The sequence below is a fragment of the Meriones unguiculatus genome, chromosome 2 (assembly GCF_030254825.1).
Source record: "Meriones unguiculatus strain TT.TT164.6M chromosome 2, Bangor_MerUng_6.1, whole genome shotgun sequence".
Taxonomy (NCBI): domain Eukaryota; kingdom Metazoa; phylum Chordata; class Mammalia; order Rodentia; family Muridae; genus Meriones; species Meriones unguiculatus.
In genome coordinates, this window is record NC_083350.1 from 160,930,855 (window position 1) to 160,946,450 (window position 15,596).

Here is a 15,596-nt window from a genome sequence, read left to right on the forward strand (position 1 = left end):
ATCAACACAGCTCTACCTGTTTGTTTGCCGATTGCTTTCCACATTGATCTTGGTCTTTCTGTTTCAACCTTGCCTTCAGCCACAGGTGGCTTTTGAAAGCCCAGCAATAAACTTTTGATAAATTCCTTTATGGTATCCTCATGACAATATGTCTTTAGTGAGATTTAATCTTTCAAGCTAGTGAATTTTTGTTCAAAAAATGTCTAAGACAAGTATTTTGATATGAACTTATTACACACATTCTTTTACACCTGTGTACACTTGTCCATGCTGGCTTACAAAAGTTCCATGCAGTTTAATTTAGCCTTCATTTCTCCATCATCAAACCTTTCCCATATGTTTCACATAACAAATTCCAGGCAGAGCTCAGGGTGCTTGTCCCTGCCTGATGACACAGCAAGGCCCTTCCGTAGCCTTAGAGTCAATTAGGAGAGACAGTAAATAAATTGAACCATCAAACCAATTTGTCCCTCCTTAATACCTGTTTCTTTACCTCAGTTCCTTGTACACTTCATGATCTTACAAACTGAGCTCACCTTCAAAGTCTGGGGAACTAAAGTTGCAATTTAAATCCCTTCTTTGACGTGTCAACATCAAGGGCACAATGGAAAGTAGCTGATCATTCCCAACACCCTTTTAGGATGCCTGTTAAGATATTGCTAATACGCAGCTGTGCTCTTGAAGGTAATAGGACCGGCAGAAACACCAAGATGAAAGATGGACCACATAGAACCTGTAATAAGAAAGTAAGAATTAGTAGTGGCCTTTTAGAGGAATGTTTCTTAAAAACATCAATTTGCTTTTTCTCCTGTCATCTTTAGAGATTTCAGTGGAGAGGAAAAATGACAATAATTTCTTATATGGTTGTTGATGAAATTCTTTATTCGGTATCAAAGAGCAAATTTTTTTCTGGGGCTGACAGTTTTCGCAAGGCAAAGTGACATTGTTTGACTGATAGCAGTATAAAAATATCCGTAATAAAATTTTACTCTTGTGTATACCCTTTAAAATCAGAAATTGGGTTTTATGAAACATATTTCTAGATCATCCAGAAAGTCTTGACCTCAAAAATATTTGATTCTAAAATTTTGAGTAAGACCACGGATCTTATATAAAACTCTGCTTTCAGTGGAACTCATTGCCTTCTATATTTTTATTATAGATTTCCTTTGGTTTAGTCTAAACAAATTTGAGGTTTGCCTCAGGCCTATGTCTCATGCCTTCCCATTAGTCTTCAGGATAACTAAGTCCTTACTTATTCTCGAATGCTCACCTCACAGACAACTTCCCCTGAGATGCATTTCTGTTTGGGATAAAGATCCTAACTATATATGAAGTAATGGGTTTTGTCTTAGGATAGACATTATAGAGAACATTAACATAAAATATCATTGTAAAGCTTTTCGGGGATCTGATGTGTTGGTGGTAGTATAAGGAATACATTCCTGTAAAAATTAGTTGTATTTGCTTCCCTGAGAACTTCCTCATTGTATACATCCTAAATTGTGATTCTATGTCTGCACTCCTAATGCTATGGTTGTGTTAGGACTGTGCCCACCTCGCTCACCAGTTTTACCATGTGAGTAGCTGCTCAGTAATGTATCCATTTTAGTCAAGTGGAGAACCCTTGGTTATGAACAGTTCTGTGCGTGTTTTGTATGTTCGATTTTCTCTATTAGATGGCACTGTGTACAGTAATCTCAGAAATAGTCACCCTATGAAATCATGCGTTGTCTTGGTTTACTCACCATTACTCTGATAAAACACTGAGAAAAGCAGCATGGTGGGGGAAAAAAAGGTGTTTTTTTTTAATTTTATTTTTCTTATTAGTTACATTTTGTTAACTCTGTATCCCAGCTGTATCCCACTCCTTCATTCCCTCCCCAATCCTGCCCTCCCTCCCTCATCTCTTCCCTGCCCATTTCCAAGTCCACTGATAGGGGAGGACCTCCTCCCCTTTCATCTGACCCTGTTTTATCAGGTATCTTCAGGACTGGATGCACTGTCCTCCTCTGTGGCCTAACAGTACTGCTCCTCCCTTGGGGGGTGGGGAGGTCAAATAGCCTGCCATTGAGTTCCTGTTAGAAGTAGTCCTTGTTCCTCTTACTATGGAAACAAATAGTTACTGAGCTACCACGTGCTACATCTGAGCAGAGGTTCTAGGTTATATCCATTCATGGTCTTTGGTTGAGTGTCAGTCTCAGAAAAGACCCCTGTACCCAGATATATTTGATCCTTGTGGAGCTCCTATCCTTTCCCCATCATATTAACTCCCCTTCTTTCATATGATTCCCTGTACTCTGCCAAAGGTTTGGTTATGAGTCTTAGTATCTGCTTTGAAACACTGCTAGGTAGATTCTTTCAGATGTCTTCTTTGGTAGATTCCTGTCATACATTCGTTCAATGCACATCCCATTTGTCTTTCTAAATGAGGACTGATCATCTTACCCCATATCTGCTTTCTTGATTATCTTCATTAGGTGTATAGATTTCATTATGTTTATCATATCTTGCTTCTACATCACATTCAAGGCAGGAGCTGGAGGCTAGAGTTGAAAGAGATACTATGGAGGAATGCTGTTTACTGGCTTGATGCCCCTGGCTTACTCAGCTTGTTTTCTGCCTCTGTGCTTCTGTTTTCTTATATATCACCTAAGACCACTTGCCTTGTGGTGGCACAGTGGCCTTGGAGCTCCCACATCCATCATTTTGACCAAAAGTCAAATCAGACTTGACTATAGGCCACCTATTGAGGTATTTTCTTTTTTAATTAATTAATTTTTTTATTCACTTTACATTATGGTTGTTGCCCCATCCCTCCTCCCCTCCCGGTGGTCTGACCCTTCCTTCACCGTGCTCCCTTGTCTATTCCTCGGAAAGGGAGAGCTCCCTTCCATATCTACCCGAGCTCATCACGTTACATCAGGACTGAGTCTCTTCTCTGATGATACCAGCCTGTATCAGTTTGACAAAGACAAGTAACATATACATTAATAGCATTCCTGCTGGAACTGGATTGAAGATTTGTTCAAATGTCTTTCTAGATCCCCACAGAAATGCCAGAACCTTATGTGCCAGGAATCTGCCCATTTCTGTGAATTAAACTAAAGATGTCAGAGTTACAGGAAGCATGCCTTTATAAAGCAAATGTCACTCTGCACCAGTCCAAGCAGTACAGTATAGAGACTGGGTTAAACCCAGTGGTTGCTCTACACAAATCTTGAAACGAACAAGCAGTATGTACTGTTTGGCTTCTGTTTTAGGAGAATTAAATGGTGTCGAGTGTTATCTTATTAAATGTTGGGCTCTGGATGCAGATTCTGATTTGACATATCAAACAATAATCTTATTGGTCTCAGAGCTGTGACAGAGAGGAACCTAGTGCCCAGATCCCAGGGTCACTCAGAATGAACAGACATACAACACAGGGAAAAGTCAGAACCATGTACCCCAAAGCCAGATTGGAACATGACTGGGTGCTTGTCTTAGGAAGCCTGTCTCCGGGTCTCTGGCATGATCTTGGAAGACGTAGAATTTGTGAAGGTTAAAAGTGTTTACATGCTGTCATTCCTCTTGTTTGTAGCATCACTGACTTGAGAGCATGACAGATTTCCTAAGTGTTTGTATAGCAAAAATCTTACAAATGTGAATTAACTGTTCAGTCACACATCATTGAGAACATTGTAAAAAAAAGTAATCCGGCAGCAATGAAAACTGGATATTGAGTAACAGAAAGCAGATAAAGCAGACATCTTATTGAGTGAAACATCACACATTAACATCTCTATGACTTTGCAAACTCATCTGGAAAATAATTTCTGCAGAGTGAGTGGCATGCACACCCATTTTTTATGAGCCCTTTCCTTTGACAGAATTTTGTCAGCGACATTGTGGTGTTGAATTTACCTTTGGCACTAATCTGGGATTTGGTCTTGCGAGTTAATAGGGTTGGAGAGAAATCAACATTAGATCAACCCCTCTGCTAAGCCCTCCTCACTTTCCCATTATCAAACCTAGATTAAATTGAATGAGAAAATTTGAAGATCCGTGTCAGTTAGACGCTCCCGCTGTGTGAGGACTGAGCTGTTCCGGGTCTCTAGAGCTTCTTCCCAGCATCCACGACTTCTGATTTTCTGTTTCTGGATTTATCCAAACTTTCATGGTCAAGAAATAATATTGGTATCAAAAGGAAGCACAAGGGACCGAGGGACACAAAGGCTATAGTCCTAAGACCACCCAAGGGAGTGGGTCAGCACAGTGACGCACACTTGCATACTAAAGACACCCAGAGGTGGGTGCAGGGCCTTCATTTATCATTTTACAAACTATTTACTGCTAGTTATAGTTCAAGCCAAACTTCCTACATTGCAAATGAATGAACTTATTAAAAAATAAGCCCCCGAATACCTCTAGTGTTCTGTAACTAAGATCTGTCTCACAGAGATCCCTGGAAATTCCACCATGTGTTTTTGATAGATAATGAGGTACATTCCTACCCCTCTGTATGTCTCTGACTCCGTCTCTCTGTGTTTCTCTCTTCCTATCTATCATTCATCTATCATCTACTCTGTATGTATGTGTGCATGTATCTACCTATCTATATATTATCTATCATCTATCTGTATCTATCTATCATCTATCTATCTATCTATCTATCTATCTATCTATCTATCTATCATCTCTATATATCTAACCTTAAGGATGTGCCACTATCTAATGTCACCCCCAAAATAGAATCACAGAAAAACTGATGATCAGCTGACCTTTTGGAATTTTTATGAGACCAGTTGGCGGCTTAATGAACGATGTTCCTCTCCCCCTCGTGAGAGTGAACAAATAAAGTAGGCAGGTGTTAAGATATCAGTTCATGAAACCACGCTGAGTTACAGAGAATGTATAGAAGGGATGAGCTTTCCTATAGATGTATGCTGTCTGCTGCTGCTCTGTAGAGGACACTCGCGAACCAAATGCCAGGGCCTGGTTCTGTGCTCCACATGCTTGCACATACCTGCTGCTGCTTTGGTTCTGAAACTCCCAGGTGCTTCTTCTCAGCTTCTCTCTGAGAGCCACACATTTACACATTTCTGTGCCTACCACTGAGCAATGGAGGAAGCAAATGCTTATTCAGGACCTGTCAGCCAGCTGACAGAACTATGACAGGTCATTAGGCATTTAATTTAACACTAGGTTTTTAGAGCTTGAAACTCAGTCCCTGTGGGTTCCTTTACAGCTAATTAAATGACATGTAACCACTTTCTCCTAATTCTTATCTGAACATAATTACTTTTTTTTATTCTTTCCACAGTTAAATTTGTGATTGTGTGTATCTACAACATAATGTAAATGTTTATTTAGCCTTTTTGACTGCACTGATTAGTAAATCACGGCTCCACATTAAAAAAAAAAACATAAAGCAGCAAATATTATCTTTAAATTGACACAGGAATTAGCCTTTATTTAATATTGCTTCAAATAAATGAAAGAATAATTAAGGAGTTTATTTCTAAAGAGGCACATGCACATGAAAAGGTTTTCCATGGGAAGCAACACTAGGCTGGTGACAATGACCTTGAAGATTTGCACTGTGTGTTGAATGCTCTTTCTTGGTCTCTGGATGAATTGCTTTTCCGTGTAACCTGGTACTTCTGGCTTCGTGATGATTGACAAGCAGGAGCTAGCAGGTGGTTTTCATTATTCAGACATGGCCGTTCATCTGTTGGTGATGGCGAACCATGGCATCTCTTTCTTCTGCCCGTGTGTACACATTGGAATTTCAGTATTATTTTCTTCACAGTCCATGTTTAGTGGCCTGTATTTTCATTGTCACCCATCACTAAGTGAAATTAAGGGCTGGATTTTTTTCAACAGTAAATTTACCCTCTTCCGTGTCCCTTGGAAAAGAATAAAAATAGGGGTTTCCTTTGGAAAGCAATAAAACATAAATACAGCTCCTAATAAATTCTCTTTGGCTTGAACACTCCAGTGTCCTCCCCAGTTGTGCAGGCCAGAATGTTTCCAACTTACCCCTCTTCCACATGGTCCTTTGATCACACTGAAAGAGTTCATTCTCAATAGAGTTAGTTAATAATGTTTTAATTACTGAAGCACATCTTCCCAGTAAAAGTCCCCGGGACTGGTAATGCCCTTGTGATAGTTTTGTGACATGGTCATTATGACACCAAGCCCCAAAGCTGTTAACGGGTTGCTCCTAGGAGAGACAGCGGGAGTGCTAAGCTTTTGTAGTTTATATTACACTCTCCCACCAGATAATATTACACTGCTCCCATCACCTGCAGCAGCAGTCAGTGGACCCTGCCTGCCTCTGCTCTGTGCCAGCTCCCACGTGATGACAAAAGCTTGCTTTGCATTTCTGCAGCCTCAGGGCAGCCATAAGTGCTGGAGACCATTGCCATTCCACATGGCTTTCTCAAAGCTCAGTGACTTTTCCTGTTAGCCATGTGTGTTGGGGGGGTACCTAGCATGGATCCTCTTCTCTCCTCCTTTTCCAGGTCCTCCTGAAGTGAACCTAGGAAGCTTGTTTGTAGCTGCTAAGGCAGAGAACACAGGAGGAAACAGTGGAAGCAGCTAGAGTTCTGGCCAGGAGCTACTGGATAGTCAAGGGATGGTTGTTGTCTTCCTGTATGCTTTTATAAAGTTTGATGTGCCTATCCTGTGCCAAGGTCCAGGAACAGAAAAACAAGATAGCAAACATGGGACCAAGATTAAAATACTTCCAGATATTTCCTAGAATCTTGAGTCTCATTCTTGCTAAGATAATATGATGAAGTGTCCCCGAGATACCTCCTTGGCGTCCAGGAAAATGATTCCTAACTCTGCCTAGGTCTTTTATGGGAAGCTTCCAGAAGAAGCCCACATGGCAACTCAGTGGGAAGGACATTAGAAAACAGGCTATGAAGAGGTTTAAGCTCTGTGTGGAGATACTTTCAAGATTATCCACTCCAATCTTGCTTTCACCATGTGGCCCGGTCAACAACTCCTCAGCGTACAACCCTGTTCATCCTGTCCATCCACAAGGCTGTGTATCCATCCCCAGAACCCATCTTCTGGGCTCTTCCTTCTCTCCCAGCTGAAAGCCAGTGCTCTCTGCATGACATTACCTTCTTCCCCACCCTTCTACCAGCTTTCCCTAGCCCCATGCTCCCTGCACCTTCAGTATTGGGTCCTTGCTCCGTCACTTTTGTGAAAAGTGCCGTGGAGCAGAAACAGTCCTACCCAAAGTTCTGCTTCACAAGATGATGAGCTAGCATGGATTTTGTGTAGTGACGCAGATAACTAAGCCTCACTTTTTCTCTCCGGCACTGTTTTGGTACTCCCATTTCAAGAGTGAGTACACTGACCAAATATGATGGTTGTGATGATTGTGCCTCAGGTCTCTCCTCCTTGTGAGAAAGTGGACCCCGTGACCAAAACTAGGATTTTGATGTGGCTATATTTAACAAACTCAATGTCCCCAATGCCATTGCAAGCTCAACCTATATTTTCTGATTATTTTTTTGCCTTTGAGTCAAAAATCTATTTTTGTAATGCCTGACAACAGCCACTACAGACATTTTATCACTGGACCACCGGAGAGAAAACAACAAAGTTTTGTGTGTCATCTTCTTGACTGCCCTCTCTGTCTACAACACTAGTAAATCTGTGGATATGCAGCAGCAGGAGTGGAGGGTTCCCACGGGACTGGGGTCAAGCAATACTTAAACAATGGTTAGGCAAGGATATAAAATTTCCGTTATTTTATATGTCAGTGTGAATTCTTGTAATGAACAAATCAGCTACTTCTTAGATATAAAGTTAAGTAAAAATGCTTTAGTTAATATACTTGAGGTTAAGGAAAACATTGACACCTAGCTTTACTTGTAATATGCTTTAGCTTTTATCTGTTCAGAAAAAAAAATACAGCTGAGGATGCAATTGGTGGAGTGTGGATCCTGTAATTAAAATTTAGGAGCCAGCAGCCACTCCTGATGTGATCTGATAGACTAAGATCAGAAGGAAGGAGAGGAGGACCTCCCCTATCAGTGGACTTGGGGAGGGGCATGTGTGAAGAAGGGGAAGGGAGGGTGGGACCAGGAGGGGAGGAGGAAGGGCCTTATGGGGGGGGATACAAAGTGAATAAAGTGTAATTAATAAAATAAAATAAAAAGAACATAAATCAAAATGTTTGGGCTACTGATTATGTTTGTTAATAAGCAAATTAAATAGACTTTCTTTGAAAAAAAAATTTAGGAGCCAGGAACCTGTGAGAGCTATTTAATTGTGACAAGGGTTGGAGTCAGCCTCTCTGGTTGTTGTCCCTCCCACGCAGGTGCCTAGCTTTACAATTCGGATTCCATTTACTCTTTCAGCTGTATATCGATGCCCATGCTGGGACACTCTGGGCAGCATTCTCATCTTCCATAGCTGCTTCTGCTAATGAGGAATAATCAGTTCTAGATTATTGTACAGAGCATTAGCCTTGGCATCAAGGCCGGGGTGTTAGCTTCCGTGTGTGACTCTATGGAATGAGGGACTAGCTACTTTGGAGCATGTGGGAGTGGACGTGAGAATACATAGGCCTGTTATCATGGATCCTGGAGAAGGGGGAGATTGACAAGGGGCACCAATCATACTCTAAATAATGGAATTTTAAATGCTGATGTTTAAATACAAATATTGGAATAATTTGGAAGACAATCATTTGGGGATGAAATTTTAAGCATGTATATTACTGACTTTAACCCCCAAATAATTTTTTTTACATAAGAAACGAGTAAAATATTTTTGAAATAAAAATGACTGTATTGTAAATAATTTTCAGTTAGATCAGCCGCTTAAACAACTTGTTCAGATTCAAAGTCAGAACATCTCAATGAACTCGAATACAGTCAGAGTATATTAAGATACTATATGAAACAAAATAGGTATAACGTAGTTTGCCTTTCTTTACTAACTCAAAATTTCAAAATAGACAGAAAGCTTGCCCTCCACAGTCCTGTTCTACATTCACAACTATAGTGATTTTATCAAAACGATGAAATGATGGCAAAATCTGTCCCGAAAAATGCCAAAGCCTTAATTTTGCTCACCCAACTCTCAGTGGCCATAGGTGTGTCTGCTTGCCTCTCGAACCATGTGCTTCTTTCTTATCAATTTCAGATTAAAGTATCCAATAATTACTGCAGACCAAAGGGTGGGGGAAACTACAATTTAAAAAACTCTCTAGAACCTAAAGACTCATTTTTGAATACACTGTATTTTAACACCTTAGAGACAGCTTTGCTTCCTTCTTGTGGCATTCAAAGTAATTAAGTTCATTAATTATCTTTATTTAAAGTGGATCTCTGTGGGTATAAATGGCTAAGGTACCACGAAATAGAAAGGGTTAGCTTTTTTTTAATCCAAACAACAGTGGGTGGAGAGAAAGCTCAGTGATTGAGAGCACTGGCTGGTCTTTCGGAGACCCAGTTTGGTTCCCAGCACCCACATGGCAAATCACAACTGTCTGCAATTCCAGTTCCAGAGGATCTCCTGCCCTCTGCTGGCCTCTGTGGGTACTGCCCATGATGCACAGGTACACATTCAGGCAAAACACCCATGTACATATAAATAAATATTTTCAAAAATCTAAACACCTTTTCTGAAGACCTTAAAAGAAGTGCTAGGAATGCTTGTTAATGTAAATAGTCATTTGATGTAACTGGAAACTATCAGCAAAGCAATGAATGGGAGGCCTGTGGTCCAAGTTAAGAGGGTAACTTCCTTATAAATAAAACACAGGAAGAGGCTTTATTCAAACCCTTAACAAGGTATTCTTACGTGGAATTTGGCACGTGGCAAAAGACTATATGTAACATACAGTTGGGTTCAGTGAGGAAACCACGTGCCACCATGTGTACTGTGCATTTTAGAGGGGAGAAAAAGATGTGCTTTGTTTTCAAAGACTTTTGGATGATGAATAAGAATGCCTGCAAACTACCTTACATATGGAGCTGGAGCTAAGGAATGAGAAAAATAAAATGTACTCAAATGAAGTTAACCTGAAAACTCTTTATTGTCAGTCATTTAGAGATTGTTCTGTCAACACCAAAGGGGAGCAGTCTGAACATGTACTTCCATTTCAAAAAGTTAAACTTAGCTCTGACCGCTATGCTCACACTGTAAGAGCTGCCCACCCAAAACAAGAAGATAAATAACTATAAAAATAAAACTAATACAGTGCCAACATTAAGCATTTCTATGACATCCCTTGTTTTCAGCAATAATATTGACGAGTGTTTAAAATGTCACTTTATTGCTTCCACTAGAGATATGCACTTTATAGTCCATTGTATTTCTTTAGACATAAAAACAAGTGAGCTCATTACAGCATTTGCTATTCTATTGTTTTTAAGCTTTCAGAGACTATTGTAGTTTAGGCTGTGTTTCCCAAAGGCTTATGGGCTAAAGGCTTTGTTGCTAGCCTGTGCCACTGTTGTGATTCTGGAAACTTTAGGACGTAGGGTCTGTGAAGGGAGTTGGACATAACTCAGAGTATGGCAGAAAATACTGAAGAAAATTCTCTGCCTTGCAACTCCACCAGAACATTCCACGTCATCTTGGGCCCCAAAGCAGCAGAGACTGGCTATCGACTGAAACATAAAGTAATGAGCCCAAATAAACCGTCTTTAATTTATGGTATTTTGCCACAGTGGGCAGAGTAACACAGCCAGTCCTGGAGATGGCTTCTAGTCGTCCTTAGCCATAAGTAATTGTCCCTCCCATTGGCATTGTGGAAACTAGGAATGGGCAGTCTATGTATTCAGTCATGTGAAACTATTCTTCCTCTGTCTCTTGGCAAGCTTTGTGTTTAGTCTGCGAAGTGTAGAAACACACTTCTTTGTTTGGGAGACTCTCCTAATGGGTCATTCTTTAAAATCTTCCAAATACTCACAATAAATATTTTGCCAGGCAGCAGCCAGCAGTTTTTCACACTATCCTGTGCATCTCTTTGTAAATCACCGACAAGTCTATGTGTTGAAAGATGAGGCTCCACCAATGACTGAGTTGACCTGTGTCTGTGTTTAGTATGAAATACCTCACCCGGAGGACTGGAGAGATGACTCATGGGTTAAAAAGCAACTTCTGCTCTTGCAGAGGACCTGGGCTGGGGTCCCAGTACCCACGCGGTAGCTTACAACCATCTGTAATTGCAGTTCTCGGGATCAGATGCCCTCTTCAAGCCCCTACAGACACCAGGCATGCACCTGGTGCACGCATGTGGCATGCAGGCAAAAACTCACGCAGAGATGAATCTAAAAACAAAAAAAAATAAAATAACACTAATGGATTGAAAATGAAGTACATTAAGAATGTACCCAAGTAAACCTTTCTTTAGCAAGATGGTAAATGGATTCACATAAAACCTGGCAAGTAATCCACCTTTGGGTTAAAATGTATGTAAGGCGCTACTCTCAATAATCCAGTAAATCTTATGGTGTCTGGGGTGTTGACATACAGACATTTATTTACCCCATTTCTTAAATTCCAGCCACCCTTGTTTTAAAACTTGGCACACTCTAGGCTGCTTAGGTAAGGTTTCTTACAAAAACATTTAATCCACAAAAGTATTGAAGTAAGTGCTCATTAAACACTTCAGAAAGTTATTTCTGTAGCTGCTCATTACTTCAAGCCCAGCTAAAGGGCAGTTGTGGGTTTTAGGACTAGAAATAAGACGGTGCCTGCTTCCTTCTCCTCCTTGGGTTTGCCATAAGCAGCATCCTTTGGCATACCGTTCCGGTGGAAGTTTTCAGAATAATAGCTGCAGTGTGTGAGGACGGGAGCGGAGCTCAGTGTTACATTCGCTGGCCCCAGCTGACCCAGAGGAGAGTTTGTACCAGCGTTGTTGGGAATTCACAACGTATACCCTGGTATTTATCTTGCAGAGAGAAACAAAATGATTCTTTAATTTATGTTTGTTTTTTTTTTTTTTTAAAGTCAAAACAATGTTTTACTGGGTTTTCTTTTTTTTTTTTTTTTCAATGCAGTTTATTCAGGAACCTTGAACAATCATCTGACCCTGGGTAAAGCCAGCCCACTTTAAATAGCCTCTGGGTATCCAACCTCAGCATGCCACGTGGGCAATGCAGATAGGTCCACATACATGGAAGCAAGCCAGATCCTCAGATTTAGCCAAATGTGGAGTTGTTTGTGACAGAGAGCACTCACCATCGGGAAGGTGGAAGGCAGAAACCAGCTCCATCTTTCAGGTGCGGCATTACGCAGCTCTCTACAGTTCCCCCTTTTTGTTTTGGACGCATCAGGCAAGAGTAGAGGTCTATGTTTAAGGACCAAAATATGACATGATTTCACTGAGTGAAAACTGAGATGTTTAGGCTGTTCTTGGGATGGCCATTGGTTTTCAGACCTTTCTGCAGGCTGCCCAGGCTCCTGAGTGTGTCCGTAGCCCTTTCCCCATCTGTAAACAACCCTGGAAGGCTGAGTGGCCAGTAGCACTGCAACACCTCCTGTTCTTTCTTCTCCCTCCTGACAACACTGAATTTAAGAATCGCGGATAATCCCATTTTCAGGTCATATAGATGGCAAGGGAGGGTCATTCTTATTTACCATGAGATATGATATATGCCCGGGGTTTTGGAATTAGTGAATGTGCTTATTTGTGGGAAGGGCAGAGAAAGAAAGGAGCGATTGTATTTGTTCAGTTTTAGCCTTTGTAGATATTTGGAACTGTTCACTTTTGACCTCAGCAGTCTGATGAATGGAGAGAAATCTTTCTGAAATGCCATTCTTCTTAGCCTATGATCAATATTTTCTCCTTATTCTTTGGTCTTCAGCAATTTGACTATAAAATGTCCTGGAATAATTTTCGTTAATTTCGTTCTGTTTTGAAGGCCTTCGATATTTCTAAAATGTTGATTTTTGTGTCTATCACCATTTTAGAAGACTTTAAGACTTTTTTCAAATGTTATTTTTCGAAAAGATTTTCCTCCTCTCTCTCCCTTGCTGCCTTTCTTTCCTCCTCCCTTTTTCTTTCCTTCAATCTCTCTTTCCTTCGCTCTTTCTTTCTTTCTTTCTTTCTTTCTTTCTTTCTTTCTCTCGGCCTTTCTTTCTTTCTTTCTTTCTCCCCCCCCTTGTTTTTTGCCATTGATTTTTGTTTTGAGAAAATGTTTTGGGATATAACCAGAACCATCCTGGAATCCTCAATCCTCACAGCTTGGCCCTGAATGACAGTGACACAGGTGTGTCCCATTGTACTTAGCTCTTTCTTTATCTGAGTCCTTTGATATTGTCCCATTCACACAAGAGGTTCTACAATTTGTTCAGTATTTTTCTTTCTTCTGCAGATTGGATAATAATCAGTTCATCTGATGACTAAGGATAATGAACATATTTAAAAGTGTTTCTCTGCCATTCTATGTTCCTCTATTGAGAATTCTCTGCTTAGCTCTGACAACCTAAATGTCCTTCAAGGGAGGAATGGATACAGAAATCAAGTCATCCACTGATTGGATAATCAGTTCATCTGCATTCACATTAATTTATTTTTCCCATTCACACCTGTTGTGCTGTTAAGCTCATTTAGCAATATTTTAAAAATTTAAACATATTAAAAAATTTTTCTTCACAATTTATTCACTATCTATTCCAATTGAAACCCCCTCCCTCAACTCCCCCAGCCCCACCCTCCCTTCCTTTTCCCCTTATCCCCTTCCCCTAGTCCACTGAAAGGGGGAGTTTTCCTCCTCTGCCATCTGTTAAGTCTCATCAGGACTGCCTGGATCCTCTTCCTCTGTACCCTGGCAAGGCCGCATCACCAGGCCTGAGTGATCAGAGAGCAGTCAACTGAGTTCATGATAGAAGCAGTCCCTGCTCCCCTCACTCAGAGAGCCACATGGAGACTGAGATGCCAATTGCCCACATCTGAGCAGGGGTCTAGGTCCTCTCCATGCATGGTCCTCCATTGGTGCATCAGTCTCTGCAGGACCCCCTGGGCTCAGATCTTTTAGTTTTGTTGGTCTCCTTGTAGGACCCCTGTCCCTCTAACCCCACCCCTCTCTTCCTCCATAAGACACCCTGCACTCTGCCCAAAGTTTGGCCCCGAGTCTTAGCATCTGCTTCAATCCCCTGTTGGGTGAATCCTTTCAGAGGACCCTCTATATTAGACTCCTATCCTGTTTCCTTTCTTCCACTGCCTCTGCTGTCTATCCTGTCTGCCATTCTGAATGAGATCTGAGCATCCTCCGTAGGGTTTTCCTTAGTGTTTAACTTCTTAAGGTCTGTAGATGGCTGTCCTATATTATACGGCTAATATCCACCTATTAGTATACCATGTCTGTCTTTCTGTTTTTGGGTTACATCAGTCAGGATGATCTCTTCTAGCATGATCCATTTGCCTACAAATTTCTGGATTTCCATGCTTTTGATAGGTAAGTAGTATTCCATTGTATAGATGTACCATGAGTTCTGTATCCATTCCTCCATTGAAGGACTTTTAGGTTGTCAGAGCTAAGCAGAGAATTCTCAATAGAGGAACATAGAATGGCAGAGAAAGACTTTTAAAAATGTTCACTATCCTTAGTCGTCAGTGAAATGCAAATCAAAACAACTCTGAGATTCCATTCTACCCTAAACAGAATGGCTAAGATCAAAAACTCAAGTTTCAACACATGCTAGAGAGGATGTGGAGAAAGAGGAACCCTCTTCCATTGCTGGTGGGATTGCAAACTTGTAGAACCACTTTGGAAATCAATCTGGTGCTTTCTCAGAAAATTGGGAATAGTACTACCTCAAAATCCAGCTATACCAATCCTGGGCATATACCCAAAAGGTGCCCCACCATTCAATAAGGACATTTGCTCAGCTATGTTCATAGCAGCTTTATTTATAATAGCCAGAATCTGGAAACAACCTAGAAAATTTAGATATTTTAATTCCAAGCTTTCTATGTGTGTCTTGCTTCTGATGAAATTTATTGGTTAAGACAATTTTTCTCCTTTGTGCTCCTAAGCCTTGTCAAGTCACAGTTATCCTAACATAATTTAGAGTCCTTTCTCGTCTGCTAAAGTCATTTGCGGGGCCACCCAGCAACTGATCAGCCAGATTGCCCTTGAACTTTCTCTTTCGCCTCTTACAATCATCTGAAGTAATTTTGATTTTTCTTTTCAATTTTGAAGGCAATTTATGAAAGCTTCAGCTCAGTTCCTCAAGCTGGTTTTAGCCTCTGTGTTTGCCGGCTCTGCTCTGCACACACACAATTCAAGATCAGGTACAAACTGGCCTCTCTGACTCTCCATGTGGGATTCGCTCTTTATTTCCTAGCAGATCCAACAGCCTGAACCCTAGCCTCAATAATCTATAGGTCAAAATTATTCTGTACTTTAGACTTCTTTTCTCTATGCTGTGGAATATCCGTGGCCTGTTCTCAAGCTGACAGCCACCTCAAATCTCATCATGAGTGACAAAATCAATTAAAGAAAACACATCGTTCTATTCTTTTCTCCAAGATTTAGTTGTTTTTTTTTTTTAAATGATAATCTTCCTGGTTTTCATTAATTCACAGAGTTGTGGTTATTTTTCAGTATTTTTTGTACAGAGTTCCA

At 40.7% G+C, this 15,596-nt stretch overlaps 1 protein-coding gene across 6 annotated transcripts in view; it reads left to right on the forward strand.

Annotated features, from left to right (window-relative positions):
* The window catches only part of Trpc4 (transient receptor potential cation channel subfamily C member 4), a 172,756-nt gene that overhangs the window by 69,074 nt on the left and 88,086 nt on the right, over positions 1–15,596 (forward strand). The gene's annotated exons all lie outside the window — the stretch shown is intronic.